This window comes from Mytilus trossulus, unplaced genomic scaffold, assembly GCF_036588685.1.
Source record: "Mytilus trossulus isolate FHL-02 unplaced genomic scaffold, PNRI_Mtr1.1.1.hap1 h1tg000085l___fragment_1__unscaffolded, whole genome shotgun sequence".
Taxonomy (NCBI): Eukaryota; Metazoa; Mollusca; class Bivalvia; order Mytilida; family Mytilidae; genus Mytilus; species Mytilus trossulus.
The window spans coordinates 4,829,817-4,845,032 of NW_026963295.1; the positions used below are offsets into that span (position 1 = coordinate 4,829,817).

At 31.2% G+C, this 15,216-nt stretch overlaps 1 pseudogene; it reads left to right on the forward strand.

The window, feature by feature from the left end:
• The first annotated feature begins 131 nt into the window (after positions 1 to 131).
• On the forward strand, positions 132 to 11,048 carry LOC134699873 (uncharacterized; annotated as a pseudogene).
• Positions 11,049 to 15,216: the final 4,168 nt, after the last annotated feature.

A 15,216-nucleotide genomic window follows, 5' to 3' on the forward strand; every position in this document is an offset into this window, starting at 1 on the left:
TGCGGAAAATCAGTTGTTTATCGTAAAACGTGGTCGGATTTTTTTTTTATTTAAATAATAAAGAAATCATATAACAAACAAAAATATTTTTTTATATGTCCAGAATAATTTTAAATATTTTTATTGTTAAAATGAAATAGTTTTAACGAGTTTTACGACACTGCGAATGACGCGCCGTTTCCCGGCAATGTAAACAAATTGCCAGACGACACAATGGGACGATTCAAGAAAGGTGGTTTCTCCCACAAAAAGTACAAGGAAAGATACGAGAAAGTTTCTGAAGCACAGAAGAAGCCTTGGAATGTTCCACTAGAAGATCATTCTTATTCAACACAACAGAATACGACGAGTAAGTGATAAAGCCTGTGGCGGTGGAACTTGAAAATAACATCATCATAATGATACTGATAGTCCGAGATTACTCCGACGTACAACTGCTGTTTTGCAGTGGGACGAAACCAGCTTCACTGGCAAAACAGCCGTTGGACGTCAGAGTAATCTCGGATTACATAGAGTCATAACGATAACCCTAACCCTGAACATCGCATTGAATTTTCGAAATGTCAGATTTTTTAAGAAATGACTCATATATTTACGAAATGCCTGCATACATACATGTATTGTGATACATATAAATCAAAATAATTAAAAAACCTTTGTTGTTTCCCCAAGTCCCCAATCTCGACCCTGCCTAGCCAGGTGTGTGAAGGTAGGTAGGCAAATAATTTTATTTTTCCAAAAAGCTTAACATTATCGCACGATCCAGCAAGCCTGAAAATCCAAAATGAATAAAATAATATTTGGCTTAGTTTTGACAATAAAATTTCATGAGTAGCACCAAGTTTTGCAGTATCAGTAGGGATTGGGGAAACAAACAATATTTTATTTTAGGCCTAGTGTAAAACCATTCAAACGAGAAAACCAAAGGTATAATCTATATAAAAAACAAGAAACACATATAAATTACATAAACAAATGACAACTACTGTACATTGTACATCAGATTCCTGACTTAGGACAGGTGCAAACATTTGCAGCAGGATTAAGTATGGAAGTGGGTAGTAAAAATCTATATGACATCTTGACTATGTTGAAGCCATGATTGCTATAATTTTATTTTATTTGACAGCAAAATTTTCTACTAGGAAGTGTGGCATTTCGGTAATTTGATGTCAAGATGTACGTATATATTACCAAAGAAAAAAAATCTAACTAAATCAAGTCAGTCAAACCTTTATATAAAAAAGAAGATGTGGTATGATTGCCAATGACACAACTATCCACAAGAGACCAAAATGACAGACATTAACAACTATAAGTCACCTTACAGCCGTCAACAATGAGCAAAGTCCATACCGCATCTATGGTCAGCTACAAAAGGCCCCAAAATGACAATGTAAAACAATTCAAACGAGAAAACCAACAGCCTCATTTATATAAAAAATGAACGAAAAACAAATATGTGACACATAAACAAACGATAACCACTGAATAACAGGCTCCTAACTTGGGACAGGCGCATACATAAATAATGTGGCAGGGTTAAACATGTAATTGGGGTCCCAACCCTCCTCTAACCTGGGACAGTGGTATAATAGTACAAGATAAAAACGAAGTATAAAAATTAGTTGAAAAAGGCTTAACTCATCAGATGGACAAAAATAAAATTGGACATGGCCTGAGGTACTTGTACATGTACATCCTGACAACAAAAAGACTAGGAACAGATTTGAGAGTACCGGCAGTCATCTGACAGCTAGTTCAAAGCCACTAAGTTAACATCTAATTAAAAAAACAATCATCAAGTACTAAACATACATGGAATAAAGAATAAGGGTTTTTATGCATTACAACTATGACCTATAATCCTTATATTTTGTCCAAAACATGACAATACAACCATGATAATGGGGTGAGGTCTGATTATATGGAAATCAGCAGATCCAGAATTTTTCATAACTTCCTAAGAGGGGAGGGCTCTGGTCAGGCTTCAGTGAATTCCTATACAATCAATAATTTTTCCAAGAAAAGTTCCCCCAAAATCTGTGTTCGTTCGCCTGAAAACATGTTTCCCATACTCTCTTTTGCCCCCTTTCACTTTCTCACCTTACACGTTCACAGCCAAAGTCCATTCAAACACATTTTATTTGTTTTGTCAAGGATTTGTATGGTAAGATAATTTTTGTTAATAATTTTGTAATCCAATTTTAAATATATTAATCTTAATCTTGTTTTGGTCAGTGAATTAACATGTTATTAGTGAGCGCTTAATTTTTTTTTTCATTGTTTCAAAATAAAGTAAACAAGATACTGATTTTTTTTTCTTGTTAAATAAATCTTAATCATGATTTGGTTCGTGTATGGTTACAAATATTTTTTTATTGTTTCAAAATAAAGTGTATTTCTGAGTCAGCTAGTGACAACATTTTTTGTGTTCAATAAATCTTAATCAAATTTTGGCAAGTGCATTAATTGTTTTTACTCATACTAAGCTAAACATAAACGCAGTATTTACAGATCTTAACATCAAAGTTTATAATATTTTTGTATGCATACAATGTACATTTGTATACATAAATGTACATGTATTAAAAAATATCTAATAATTTAACTGGAATTTTTATGAAAATTTGAATTGAACATGAATTCTGTGCGAACCAACCTAGGGGCGAACATGAGCGGTGCAAACATGTAGGGTGTGAAACTGTATTATTAAGCATGAACAGACCTGATAACGGAATACTGTAAAACATGAAATAAAAATCGCAAAAACATTGCATAGAAATAATTGTAGAGTTGTTTTGATGATTATCACAAACTACTGTAAGTAAAAACCACCTGGCAAGGAAACATATGAAACAAAAAGGAAGACAAAAAACATTTACCACCCTCTGATATTTGTCTGAAAAACTTAATCACTTTCGTTTCCTCTTTCCAAAATCCCCCTTATTGCGCGTAAACAAGAGATATGGCTTTATCTAGGAACTTGATATTTATATTCTATCGTGACCCTTTGTTTTTATGATTATACAGATATTATCAACATAACTAAGTAACTTATTACTGTTTCTGGAATGTGTAATGCAGTGCACCCACCTGCATCTTGCATTTACATGTAGGCTGAACTTTCATAGTAACTGTTGACAAAAAAAAAATATATATATATTAGATAATAAATTTCTTTTGATGGAATACTGAATTATTATCTTATGGTTATTGAGAAATTCTAGAAAAAGGGGGTTAATTTGGTGATGTGAAAAAAAACCCTTCTAAACACATTTTTTATTTCATATATGTTTTGGAAAATATCATGTACATCTACAGTATCTTCCCTTAACATGTTCCTTATATAAGCTTCTTATATCAGTACTGTCCGTAACTTAAAAACAGCCATATAAACTGAAAACTGAATAGGAATAACTTAAAGTAGATGCTTATTATTATAGGAGAAAGTTGACATATACATGTATTTAATACATTGTTTATTAGAGTACGGCAAATATAAATAGAATTAGATCTATCAATTGTTATTGAAAGAGAAGGCATTTACAATATTTCCTTACTCTAACATCACAACTGAGGCCATGGAAAAATAATTGATGGTTTCCCCTAACCCGATCGGGTCATTTAAAAAAAAAAATAGCCTGCCTGCCGGGTCTTTAAAATTTTTCTTAGTTTGGGGAAACCAACAATTAATTTTTCATGGCCTGATTCTCAAGAAATAATTCTTATGTAAAAGAATAAAATACAGATTTTATGACATCTATTTAACTTCAAGTTACTTTTTGTAATTTTAGTGTTTCCAATTGGGGTTGATCATGAAGAAGAGGTTCAAGTGCCAAATTCAAGAAGCTTTACACAATGGCGAGAAGGAAGAAGAGTTGTTGAGCTTGGTATACTTGCTGATGGATTACGTGGGTGTGCAAAATGTGGACTTCCTTTACAACTTGGACACACTACCAGTATACTTACATGTGGATTGTCTGCTATTCTAAAGGTACAACTGGGTTAAAATATTCTGAGTGATCATTGAAATTGTTTGTTGTTATAATACTGATGAAAAATTTGGTGCCGAATTGACTTTCGAAACATGTGTGACTGTCAATAGACTGTTCCCTTGTATGTCTGTTGGTGCAACAGTACCTAAGAAATTGTTTTCTGTTTTCTAACTTAACGTTGCATCATCAAAATGATTTGAAATTTATAGTTCCAATGTGGGATCACTTTCAATCATTGTTTCTGACTTTTGCCCCTTTTTAAGTTTTTAAGTCATTCAAAAATTAGATGAATTTGATAAATTTAAACTTTTAGATTTAAGTTTATTTTCTGTTTTGCTTTATTTTGCTTTGTAAAATTTTACAGTAGAAAATGGACTGACTTTTGCTTCAATTAGTGTAATATATTTAAGAATTGAATGCTTCTTTTTGTAAATTCATTTGGGTGTAAAGCATTGACCGAAGTACATTTTGTATGAAGCACATCTAATGTAATTATATATGAATAAAATGGAATAAATGTAAAGATGTGGTTTAACTTTTTTGGCAGATTCCTTGTAGTAACACAGTGTGTAGACATGTCAATAATATACCAACTGGGAAAAGACAGGAGAGAATATGGGATGCAAATGTAAAGCTTGCTTCAGGTAATTGATTTAATAACATACATACAGTGTAAAGTAACAATGGTCAATCTTTTATGAATTTAAACTTTTATGTCTTTAAATTGTTATTTATAAACCATGTTTATCAAATGTTATTAATCAAGTACATGTCATGGTCGTAACGTGACGTTGTTTATGGAATACAGTAGTTGCAGTAAGAAGGCGGGGCTTATAGATTAATTGAGGGCATTGACGTGTAAAGCTAATGTTTATACGTATAGCTTTATCTGTATAGTAAAATAGGTGATTGCAGTATAATCAGTGTTAAATCTATTGCAATTTCAAAATTGTTGTTAAATGGCATTAAAAAAACATGCCCTGTCCTGGCCAAGGCATGTATACATAGAGAATTTTACTGTCAGTTATTACCAAATGAAAATGCTTTACCAAAATATTGTATTAGATTATGTTTTTGATCTATAGAATTGCCTTCACTATTATTATTTATAGTTTTTTTTTTAATAGCTTCAATAAATGCAGGACTGGGTGAAAGGCAAGTGAACACATTACTATCTGGTTTAAATATTCCTCCTGTGAGCCATTGTATGATGTCAGCCAGGCAAAAGGATGTTGGAGTTGCACTACAAGAAGTAGCAAAAGAAACAGTAGATCAAGCCCTGTGTGAGGAAGTAGAGTTAACTAAAAGGTAAGACATATTTTTACTAGTATTATATATTAATGGCTCCCTCACATTGGTAGGGAAACAAATTAACATATATTCTTTTCATCTCTTTCTCCTCTGGAACTATTGAACAAAGTTTCATGAAACTTGATTGATAGCTTAGACAATATAAGTAAATAAGAAATGATGTTTTAATAAATGCCGGATTGGGCGAATGGCATCTGGTTTAAAATCAGCTCAATAAAACAACCTGTTAAGAAAAAAATACCAAAAAAAAGCTATATGGAGGAATTTTCAAAATAAACTCCATATGCAGTAATTTTGCAAAAAAAATAAAACTGCCCACGAAAACAAACGCGAACTTGATCAGTTACTCATCAAAGAAGAGTTTCATAGCTAATTTTTTATTGTTATTTCAATAGGGAATAAATAATCCCCAAAAAGTTGAAACCTTACTGACGGGCGAGTACTAGTCCTGCTTTCACCTTTGGTGTCACTTATAGACCTGCTTACAAAATTGTATAGCTTGTCAGTGTTATATTCTGTAATGGAAATTGATCTTTTTACTTTCAGAAATAAAGACCAAGATAGTATAACAGCTGCTGTAGATGCGGGATGGCAAATGAGGGGCAGTGGAAGGTCTTATAACAGTTTGTCTGGTAGGTAATTCTCTAAATGATGTCTGTATAAATAGTCCAAGAAAAGGCTCTGTGTTGAAGGCCGTACATTCATATTGACCTATAATTGTTTACTTTAATAAGATGTTATTAATATTTGGAGGGAGTGAGGTATCATTTGCACTCATACCATATCTTCCTATATCTAATGACACAACAACCAATTACATTTAGGTTAAACAGCAAACCACTGGTCATAAAATAAAAGATTTCCATATAATTTTCCACTTTAAAATGTTGCAAAAAAAAAATTACTTTCTACAACTCTGAATTACCAAAGGTCACGATACAATGAATGCAATTTCAAGTATGTGCATTGTTTAATATGAATAGGGGCAAATGTCCATTGCTGACTTTGCTCTTGTTAGATTTTTAAACCATAAACATGTCAAAAAACTATAGAATAGCAAAATTTGGTGACTGCATTGACCCTATTCATACATGAATGAACTTGACTGGATAAACAGTGTTTAATTCAAAATTAATGCACCTAAAACATAACATGTGAACACTGTAGAAATTGATAGAACCTGTTCGCCAACTCATAGATTCATAGTTTCCAGGAGAGTTCATGATCCTTTTGTTTTTATACGAACAAAAACCATTTTCTGCTGTATATTGGTATCACATCGTCGTTGTCTGTGTGGTCTGAAGACACTTAGTTTCCGGACAATAACTTAAGTTTAAGTGAATGGGTCTATTATAGATTTAAACACAAGGTTTAAAATCCCAAAAGGCAGATTTGGATTGATTTTAGGGGTTATGGTCCCATCAGTTTAGGAATTATGGGCCTAAAAAAAACGGTATAAAAAAAGCATTTTTCTAGTTTCAAGACAATAACTTGTGTGAAAGTGTATGGATCTTGTTCCACAAGGTTCCACTAAAAAAAGATTGATTTCGGTGCTATGGCCCTAACTGTTTAGGAATTCGGGGCCAACAACAATACTTATCTTATAATGTGTACTTTGTATAAATTACTTATTTCATGACCAATTTCATGGGGTTTTATTCTAGAATTCTTGGGGTTCTTTAATATGCTGAATTTAACCATGTAGTGTATGAGGTTTATAAATTGTTCCACAATGGGAATGGAATGCCTTTGCTTTGGAAATATACATGTATACTAGATAAAAAAGTAATGAATTATGATTTTGGAATATACAATGTATAAATGTATGCTGACATTCATGGACTTCTTAAAATATTTATATAAATGTGAGAAATTTATTATCAATTCATTGAATCTTCATTTTTTTCAGGTCATTGTTCTATGATAGGTACCGAAACTGGAAAAATAGTTAATTATGCAGTCCGAATAAAGTCATGCAGAGTTTGCTCTTTGGCAGAAAAATCTAAAAGCTCACCAACTGTGCACGAGTGTCACATGAATTGGTCTGGGAGTGCAAAGAGTATGGAAGCAGACATGGTCACAGAAATGGTCAAAGATGTGGGAAAAAAGGGTGTTAGTGTTAGCTCAATAGTAGGTGATGAAGACAGCACTACTATTGCTAGACTAAGAGCAAATGTTGACAAGAATATAACAAAGGTGTCGGACTCAAACCATGTTAAAAAACTGCTGGGAAACAGTCTTTATGAAATAAGGAAGAAGCATAAAACATTGACAATAAAAGTTATTCAGTATTTACAACGCTGTTTCAACTATATACTGGCTCAAGGCAAAGGAAATCCAGACATGATAAAAGAAAGTATACTGGCTCTTTCTGGTCACCCTTTTGGACAGCATGAGCGTTGTAACAACACTTGGTGTTGGTTCTTGGATAACCCAAATTGCCACATGGTAAACCACTCACAGATGGGGCCCTTCAGAATGATTTAAAGAGTGTGTTCACCAAGTATGCTGAGAATAGTGGTAAACTTTCGTCATTAGGAAGTACTTAGGCAAACGAAAGTTTTAATAGAATTGTAGCTTCCAAGGCCCCTAAACAACAACACTACAGTTCGTCGGGTTCCTTGAACTATAGAATAGCGGCTTGTGTTGCTCAGAAGAATGAAGGGAATAAATATATATTAGATGTAAGGTTTTACTGTTAATTATTCTTCTTAATTATAATAAATTGCACAAATACCATGATAATGATAATTGGAAATATCCCACTGATAATTTAATTTTGTCTGAGCATAACTGATGAATTCTTACTTGAAAGAAATGAGACAAAGGATAATAGGCCAAACCAAAAATTAAACATCAATTGACCAAAGACAACAGACCACTCTCCCAAATAAAAAAGAATAAATACATGAAAAACAAATTCAGAATTAAGTTATTCTAATTAAGATTGGAATTTAAATTTAATCATCTATCATGTTGAATTAGGTACCTATGTGCAGGAGATATCAAAATACAATTATTAATCTATTATGGCTGATTGTTCATGACATCAATGTCGATTGAAGAAAGCTGTGTCCACAGATAACTGTGTTACCTTTGTAATATTTTCAAAACAATATATCTCTTTTGATATGCAGGAATGAAAGTATTGCAACTACAATGACAGTTCTATAATAGCATGAATAGTAATGATTATTTATAATGTGATATTTCTATATTTCAGGTTAACAAGAACATGTCTGTATCCCCAGGATATTATACTCTACGTTTGGCAGTCCTAAGAGATATTCAACACCGGAAAAGAAAGGCGATAGCAAATACTTATAGGTTCAAACAAAGACGAAGAAATTTAAAGTCAACGAGGTACCTAAACTTTTAACGCTTTTTGAAATTAGCGGAATGTTCTCCCAAAGGATCCATCTTTTAGGGGATTATTTCTGTGTTGCTAATTTTTATTCCAGTCAATCTAGCATAAATTTGACCTTAACTTGAAAGTAATTGCAACAGTACAATTTTAAAGTTTTAATCTTGAGCATCATACCCCAAATATACACAGAAAAATGTGCCATAAAATCTAGCTTTAGGAAGACTAAAAAATCACCATGTTATGGAGATTTGCATTGAAAAGGGAGATAACTCTTGCAAAAAAAGGCAGATATATCAATAAAAACTGATACAACATTATATCTTTACTGCTTCTATTCATCAGAATGTATTGATTCTTGACTTTTTAGCGGTCTTTAGAGTATAACAAACAACTTTAAGTATAATATACAGATATAAACAATACCAAATTTTCACATTATTTTTTCAAAATGATTACAAAGCTTCAAATTTGCAATTTATTTAATAAAGGTGCAAGAAAAAAATAAAACTATCCAGAACACTTCGGTTTTGTATATATCAGGAGCAGAAGATTATATAATTTAGTCAAATACAAACTTATAACCCCATCAAAGTATCATACTTTACATAAATTTCTAGAAAAACAACCAAAAACTGACCAGAAAAGACTTATTTTTGCAAGAGTTATCTCCCCATCCAATATAAATTTCAATAGGAAATTAGAAATGCTGATTTTGAGTTTTCCTCAAGTTAGATTTTATGGGACTTTTTTCTGTGTATATAAAGGGCATAATGCTATAGATTAACTGAAACATTTTCTGTTGCAATTAGTTTGAGGTTAAATCTTAGTTTGACTGGACTATTTGAATTTGAAGGGTGGGATTACCAATGAGCTGACTATCAAATAAGTTTATTTGATTGATGAATGTCATAATAACCATACAAACACAGTGTACTTGTGACAATATTTTCCTGCAACCAATTGGAAAATATTTTTACATTTGCTGCATATAACATGTATAATAATGAAAAAGCATGCTTTAAAAAAAAACCACCAAAATGTCAGGACTGTATTCAGTTTGTGAGTAAAACAATCAAGTCCTTCTACATTTAGTAGCTACTCTATCCATATGTCTGTCCTTCACAAATACCTATGTTGTATGATAACTCAATGTATTTTGACTAATTGATAATTAATTGACTAAGGCTGAAGAGACCCTTTATGATGCCTCATTTTGCTACTTATTCCTTTGGATTATTTCAGACATCAAAAGCTTGCAACAAGAGAAGTTAGAGAAGGTGTCACTTATTCTTCTGGCATTGGCTTGGAAGACCACCTTTCAGATGACATTGAAGAAATTCCAAGTCCATCACTTCAACCTGCATACCAAACTATTGAATGGTCCACTACAGTGAATAACATTTTCTTTGACATTGAAGCAACAGGCTTAGGTATGATTGCAGTAAAAAGATATATCTCTACTATAGAAATTTTGATTTGACATATGTTTTCAGAATTGCTTTCATATGGTCATGTGTTGAAATTGCAACCCTATTTTTCATTAAAAAAATTGAAACTTTATACATGTGTCTAAATTACCAAACTACAAAAACGATGAACCTCACTAAAAACATAAATTATATACAGGTACTCTAAAAGGGTGAGCTGTGTGTGCTATATGTTATACTTGTATGCCTCCAATATATTGTGTATTTAAAAAATATGTGGTATGATTGCCCCTGAAACAACTCTTCACAAGAGACCAAATAGCATAGAAATTAACAACAATAGGTCACTGTATACCCTTCAACAATGAGCAAAGCCCATACTTCCTAGTAAGCTATAAAAAATCCAAAATATGTATGGATTCTTTGCTCAAAGAACAATGTATGGTCAAATGTTAGGTCTCAAATTTACAAAACAAGTTTATTCTCAAAATGGACTGTTCAGTACCCAGGTTATGTTATAGTCGTTGATTTGACAATTTTAGCTTCAGTTTACTACTTTCTTGAAAACAAAAACGGGGATCAATGAGCATTCAAATAGTATAGATCATATGAATGAACGGCTTCAAAAGCTTGGGCTTGTATAGTTTAAAAAATTTCTAGTAAATGCATTTTTCAATTCTTATTGGCATGATTCTGTTGGCTAGTAGTGCTAGTTCATGTGACATGCCTATCATGAAAGTAATTCATCAATGTTATGCCTTTTATATTTCAGCAATAAACTCTCACATAACACAGATTTCTGCAACATCTGACAAAGGTTCTATCAACACATATGTACTTCCAAAGAAACCAATAACACCTAAGGCACAGGAAATAACAGGGATCAAAGTTGAAGGGAGCAAGATGTTTTGCCATGACAAAAAGACTATGGTTTTCAGAGTGTAAATTTGTTTTGTTTAAAAAAACTAATTGGCATGTAAATTAATGTTCAGGTATTTTTTGTTATTGAGAATGTTAATTTTTCTATCCATTTATTATCTGAAGCATGCAATTCTGGTCTAAGCAAGAGTGGAGAGTCATCTAATTCTATTGATATTTTGGAAAATACTTTATTTCAAATTGATCATAGGGACTGTATTGAGCAAGAATTTATGTGATAATTAAAAAATATATCAGCTATTACAAATGATTTATTCTGAAAAAATAAAGGGGATCATTTTGAGTATTGTCATGGACCTCTTACTGCACTTGTCAATATTTACATTGTAAGGGAACGTTGGTATCTGAATGGTGCCTTACATGTAATTGTTTTAATTCCCTTTCATTTTCGAGGTATAATAACAATTGTATCATATTATGGTATGCATGATAAGTTTGTTAATTTTTCCAGTTTTTTTAACTTGGCTATTTTCCAGAAACTTCCTGTGATGGTCAACATATGACTGTGTGTTACAGATTGACAAAAGGAAAAAGTTGGAAAACTATGTTTACTAGCTAACATCACATGATAATTTGCTCCATAAATATACTTTAATTTTTGTTTATGAAGTTTTTAAAGTAAAATGAGGCAGTAATACTACTGAAATTGAACAAAATATGGGCAAAACCACAGTTTTTGGAAAATTCAAATTCAGTTTATTTTCTAATTCCAACATGGATTTTTTTCTTGTATCAGTTTTCAAGATCATAATACCTTCCTTATTAACTATTAATTATTAAAATATGGTTCTAATTACAATTTTTAAAATTTTTTACCCCTTAAAGGTTGTAGAAAGTCTGGATTCTGAGTAAAATCTAGTTTTTGAAAATCTCAAATATGCTAATAAATTTTCGAATTCCAGCATGGATATTTTTCTTGTATCAGTTTTTAAGATCATTAGACCTTTCTTTTTAACCCTTAACTTTGAAATGTGGTTATGATTGCAATTTCCTATTTTGTACACCATAAAAGGTTGTAAAAAGTGTAGATTTGGGGTAAAATCCAGTTTTTGAAAAATTCAAATGAAGATTTTTTTTGGAATTCCAACATGGATTTTATTCTTTAATCAGTTTTAAGAATCATTAGACCTTCATTCTTAAATAATAATTTTTAAAATGTTGTTCTGATTACAATTTCTTATTTTTTAAGCCTTTAAAGGTCGTAAAAAGTGAAAATTTTGGGCAAAATTCAGTTTTTGAAAATTGAAATGAAGATTTTTTTCTAATTCCAACATGGATTTTTTTCTTGTTTCAGTTTTTAAGATCATAAGACCTTCCTTTTTAACTATTTATTATTGAAATATGGTTCTAATTACAATTTCCTATTTTTTACTACCTAAAAAGTTGTAGGAAGTGTGGATTTTTGGAAAAATCCATGTTATAGGTGGTGCTGAAATTTATCATCATTCTGCAAAACAAGTATTAAATTCTTTGCAATTTGACAAGAATTTATACTAAATATTATGAATTGTAATTGATTTATTGTTTTATGTTTTACTTATATGAGATGTTTTTTATTTAAAGGTAAAGGTATTTTTTCTATTGAAAATGGGAAGAATTACCTCCCTTTTTTGATTGTATGATAAAAAAAAATTTTGACATGGATTTCTTAATTAAACATGAAAACATGTTAAAAAGTGTTATATCTTTATTTTCTATGCCATTTTAAAGCATTCTAATTACATCAACCTGAGCAGCGTACTCCCTTAACATAACATTTAATGATAAAGAATGCATCTGATATAGAAACTAACGCATGACTACTTAATGTCGCATTACTCGTGGCACGTCGACCCTGTAGCCGATGTAATAATCAAATAAATATATCGGATAATACTTGCTATCAAATGTTTCCTTGATAATAATAATAAGATGACAATTTGTGAAATATGTTCAAATATCTATAACCGATTTAGAAAAAAATGAGACATAAACAAACAGAAACATAGTATCTTAAAACAAAAAAGTAAATCAACGATAGAAAATTAAGATAGAAAACAAATCATCACCACTTTCCACAAAAAGATGACAAGGGTATTCTTATACACCAAAATGGCGATACAAAAGGGAATTTCAAACTCCAACTATTGATATTATGTAATTGATGAATCGACAGGATTATATAATTTACACGTTTAAGTAAATACAAATAAGTGTTGCCAGTAAGAAATGTATATACAATTTTAACAATATCAAACCAAATAAAATACATCAGAAAAGCATTAACTTCAAAGTAACAATGTACGCCAAAAGGAGTGAAAGCTTATGGAAATCCTTTTCCAGATATTTATTTACTTAGAGACAGACACTGATTTCACCTCATATTCAACATTTCAATTATTTGAGTCAAAAATCGCAAAAAAGGGAGTGTATGATCTGCTTGAATTTTTGGTAATCACTTAATATGAGGTATTGAATTCATCTGTGAGAAGTCAAGTGACGAATATGGGGGAAAATAGTGTACCCTGTATTGAAGAAAAATATCAACAAGTAGTCGGAACATCCGATAAATATTCCTACATCCGGCATCAATCCATCCTTTTTTATTGGTGTAATTTGGTATTGGACCACATAAGGAACATAGTTTGGATATGAGTTAATATTATATGTTACGATTACTGTCAGAGTAAACACATGGTATACATTCGAGATTGGCATAAACAAACGAAAAGTCAAAATTCTTCCATTAAAAACGTTACGGACACCATCACGACTTGTGGTACCGTTATGGGTAATTTGTGTCACAAATAACGACGAATATCTTTCACTTGTCAACATGAACAACACAAACAATTTGTCATATTTTCCCCGAATAATACGTTCCTAAATTTTTTTATCTGTTACACAGTTGCATTAAATCACTCTAGATAACTAGCTCTTTATTTCGGGTTAAAATGTTGAAAATTTATATACAAATTAAAACAAATTCATAGATTGACTGATATTTTTTTAGTTCTTTCATAAAATATACTACATAGGAGCAATCCATATGTTGCTTTATCCTTTGATTTCGGTATTTTTATTATTTTACTTTTTTTGCTAGGACAAAAGGCTTTTAAAGCTTTTAAACAATTAGTTAATTCGGCAAATATCTGAGAATAAAGTTGAATTTCATCATTTGATCTATTAAGTAAAGTATGTTTAATTTTCATTTTGTGAGAATAGAGGCAATTTATTCCTATTTGAATGTATACGTTTTCACAAGATTATCAAAGTTTGTATAATATTGTTAAGGTACAATTTGACGCCCGGCATTACTGAACAGACAATAATTTCCGAAATGCGCCTAGAGTGCAGTCAAACTAAGATTGATCATTTAATATCAAACAGTGACATATGATTGGTGAAATCAATGTGAATAATCATCCACTTACCTTACTCTGTAAATTTATATTGATACCACGGTCAATTAGCAAGATTACGATTTCAGTTTGCCCGTGCAATGCAGCCGAGTGAAGTGCAGTATAACCATTCTATACAAAGAAAAAACAAGCAGTTTTAACATAACATTTAATGATAAAGGATGCAGGTGATTTAGAAACTAACGCATGACTAATTAATGTCGCATTACTCGTGGCACGTCAACTCTGTAGTCGATGTAATAATCAAATAAATATATCGGATAATAATTGCTACCAAATGTTTCCTTGATAGTAATAATAAGATGACAGTTTGTGAAATATGTTCAAATTTCTATAACCGATTAAGAAAAATTGAGACAAAAAAAACAGAAACAGTGTATCTTACAACAAAAAGTAAATCAACAAATTGAATATAAAATAAATATAGGAAACAAATAATCACCACTTTCCAAAAGAAAAGAAAAGGGTATTCTTATACACCGAAATGGCGATACAATAGGGATTTTCAAATTCCAAATACGGAGATTATGTTATTGATGAATCAACAGGAGTATATGATTTACACAGTTAAGTAAATACAAATAAGTGTTGCCAGTAAGAAATGTATATACAATTTTAACAATATCAAACCAAATAAAATACATCAGAAAAGCATTAACTTCAAAGTAACAATGTACGCCAAAAGGAGTGAAAGCTTATGGAGATCCTTTTCCAGATATTAACTTATTTAGAGATAGACACTGATTTCACCTCATATTCAACATTGTAATTAT